The sequence below is a fragment of the Phodopus roborovskii genome, unplaced genomic scaffold, assembly GCF_943737965.1.
Source record: "Phodopus roborovskii unplaced genomic scaffold, PHOROB, whole genome shotgun sequence".
Lineage (NCBI taxonomy): Eukaryota > Metazoa > Chordata > Mammalia > Rodentia > Cricetidae > Phodopus > Phodopus roborovskii.
Genome location: NW_026126409.1, coordinates 34,563,459 through 34,567,190, shown reverse-complemented (window position 1 = coordinate 34,567,190; position 3,732 = coordinate 34,563,459). Strand labels below are relative to the sequence as shown.

The 3,732-nt window shown below is 43.0% G+C and overlaps 1 pseudogene; it reads left to right on the top strand.

Moving 5' to 3' along the window:
- Positions 1 to 285: 285 nt before the first annotated feature.
- LOC127220451 (glyceraldehyde-3-phosphate dehydrogenase-like) lies at positions 286 to 1,485 on the top strand (annotated as a pseudogene).
- Positions 1,486 to 3,732: the final 2,247 nt, after the last annotated feature.

The window sequence follows — 3,732 nt, the reverse complement described above, 5'->3', positions numbered from 1 at the left end:
ACGCAAACTCCCAAATATTGTTTATAAATGTTTATTGTCATTTAAATGGGCTTGGTTATAAATGGTTAATGATCGTAACCAAAACTTTTAAAGGTAAAAAGGGGATTACAGTATAGAGATGAATACTTTGTTTTAAAATGGATTTTCATTTATTGATACAATTTAAGGTCAATTTTGTAATGTGTATATTCTGCCTCTCTATTTAGGTATTGTGTTTATGTAGCTCATTTAAAATGTAATGTATAGGCTCTCTGCTCCTCCCTGTTCTAGAGACATCCACATCTTTTCGTGCAGTGCCAGCCTCGTTTCTGAAACACAATGGTGAAGGTCGGAGTGAATGGATTTGGCCGTATTGGACGCCTGGTTACCAGGGCTGCCATCAATTCTGCCAAAGTGGATATTGTTGCAATCAATGATCCCTTCATTGACCTCAACTACATGGTCTATATGTTCCAGTATGACTCTATCCATGGCAAGTTCAAGGGCACAGTCAAAGTTGAGAATGGGAAGCTTGTCATCAACGGGAAGGCTATTACCATCTTCCAGGAGCAAGATCCTGCCAACATCAAATGGGGTGATGCTGGTGGAGTCTACTGGCATCTTCACCACCATGGAGAAGGCTGGGGTCCACTTGAAGAGTGGGGCCAAGAGGGTCATCATCTCTGCCCCTTCTGCTGTGTTTGTGATGGGTGTGAACCATGAGAAATATGACAACTCCCTCAAGATTGTCAGCAACGCTTCCTGCACTACCAACTGCTTAGCCCCCTTGGCCAAGGTCATCCATGACAACTTTGGCATTGTGGAAGGACTCATGACCACAGTCCATGCCATCACTGCCACCCAGAAGACTGTGGATGGCCCCTCCACGAAGCTGTGGTGTGATGGGCGTGGGGCTGCCCAGAACATCATCCCTGCATCCACTGGTGCTGCCAAGGCTATGGGCAAAGTCATCCCAGAGCTGAACGGGAAACTCACTGGCATGGCCTTCCGTGTTCCTACCCCCAATGTGTCTGTCATGGATCTGACATGCCGCCTGGAGAAAACTGCCAAGTATGATGAAATCAAGAAGGTGGCGAAGCAGGCATCTGAGGGCCCACTGAAGGACATCCTGGGCTACACCGAGGACCAGGTTGTCTCCTGTGACTTCAACGGTGACTCCCACTCTTCCACCTTTGACGCTGGGGCTGGCATCACTTTCAATGACAACTTTGTAAAGCTCATTTCTTGGTATGACAATGAATTCATCTACAGCAACAGGGTGGTGGACCTCATGGCCTACATGGCCTCCAAGGAGTAAAAGCCCATCCTGGACCATCCACCCCCAGCAAGGACATGAGCAAGAGAGAGGCCCTGGCTGCTGAGCAGTCCCTGTCCAATAACCCCCGACATTAATCTCCCTCACAGTTTCCATCCCAGACCCCCAGAATTAAGGGGCTTAGGGAGCCCTGCTCTCTTGAGTACCATCAATAAAGTTCACTGCACCTGTCAACAAAAAAAATATATAATGTATACTTTATACAGATTATAGATAGTTACCTATGATTGAAAGACCTAAAAAGTAATGTTAATGATGGACTAACCTAGAAACCAATATCTGTTCCTTGGAATTTGCTAGCTTCCTCTCACAAGGCCCTGAGATAAGAATTCACACTGCCCCTCCTTTCCTGTGAGTCAACAGGTGGTAAATAGGGTCAAGAGATAGCTGTAACTCTGGTTTGCCCAGACAAGATTAATTAGCACACCTGAAGCCCTAAGGTCTGCTGACCCTAATAGCGAGACCATCCGGCCTCCAAGGGTCAGGTACTCAATGGACAGAGGGTCCCACCCCCTCCCTAAGCTTGTGGGTTTGCCTTTAAAAACACCTGGGCCCAGGGGAGGGGGCTTCTCCCTAGCCTGCATGCTGGAGGAGCCCGTTTGCGCAAACGTTTCCTGTTCATTAAAGCCTCTTGCGTTTTGAAGCAACTGGACTGGACATTGAGTTCTTGGGGTATCGACCGAAGACTCCTCATTCTGAGGGTCTTACATGATAGTCAAAACTTAGAGTTAAGTTAGTTAGGTTTTCAAGATACACAGAGATGTATTTGAGATGGAGAGACATTCTTCAAACCTTTCAAAGACCTACAGAATATGGCATTTAAAATGGTTTAGGGTTTTTCTTAACAGTGAGGCACAACTGCTCCTGGCAACACCACCTGCATCAGAAAGGAAGATGGACCTTGAAGAAACACATTATGGAATTTGCTTTCAATATGGCAAGACTAGCCATTTGGGCAAGATACTGCTCTTGTATGGACTGTTTGACTTTTTTATGCTGTATAAACTGGACATACAGGACCTACAGGAAAGTGACTACTGATACAAGACGGACATTGCTACAGGGTTCCCGCTTTATAGAAGAGTCTGCCAGGCAGTCTGCAGGACACAGAGAAAAGTGACTGACAAACTGCCAATACAGATGGACAGTTTAAAGTTTCCTGCTTTGCTGAGGAGTCTTCCAGACACACTATGGCATATGGGCTGAAGATGGAACATTACAGAAGAACTTCAGATGACTGACCAGGCGGTGAGTTGTCTCTGTCATTTCTAGAGCTTATATATTATCCTTCTGTGGTCTTTGAAGGAATTGAAGACAGATAGTTATGGTTATAGTTTTCTTTAGTTAGGATTAAAGATAAGTTACATATAGGACTTCAGACTCACAAAGATAGGATAGATGATGAAATATTTTCTTTAAATCTTGCTAAATGTTAATGGACTAAGTATTGTTAACTGTGGTTCTTATTTGATAACTGTTTTGTTATACATTTTGTTATGTTAAGGTTAAAACCCTTCTTTTTATTTTAGACAGAAAAGAGAAGAAGATGGGAGATGTCATTCTGTAAATATGTTTCTCTTATTGGTTAATGAATAAAGCACTGTTGGCCAATAGCAAAGCAAGATAGGCGAGACTAGGAGGAGAGAGGAAGAAGGAGGGAGGAGATCCAAGATGGAGGATAGAGAGAAGAATGCCAGCCCCTCTCTCCAGTAAGATAAGACCACGTGGAAATGCTTAGATTAATAGAAATGGGTTAATAATTAAGACAGAGCTAGCCAATAAGAAACAAGTAACTGGCCTAATGCCTTCTTTTTGTGTGTGGTTTATTTAATTATTAAGCCCTGGTAGTTAGCTCAACTTCTAGCCACCCTCACCCTGCAAACATTATGAACTAGAGATAGAAGTTTCCATCTTGTAATATATGGCTAGTTCCTCTGTCAGTCAGCTTCTACCGTGATACTGTCTAGAGGTTTCAAACAGACATCTACACATATGCAGGTATAGCTGTGAATGATTTATCATGAATAACAAAAGATATTACTCTCATCCTATCAGTCAAGAAATTACAAGAGCCTTATATCTGTGTTAGGAACCACAGATAAAGGCCAAATACATATTTATTTTATGTCACATATCACCAAAATTAAGCACTACAGCTAATTCAAGGTAAGATGCTGTCAACTGAGTCTATCAATAATGAGCACAGTGCATTGTGATATCAAATTTCATTGAACAGAGACTCCATATTTAACAGGGCCCTGGGATCTGAAGAATTGGCTTTTACTTTTATCCCATGCTAACAACTTTCAATCATGTATTCATTATGTGGGGCACTGGAGAAGAAACACCAATTAAGACACAGTGTTCATGGTCTTTGCCCTGCTCTATGTATCAAAAACTATAAGGGCAGAGCTGGA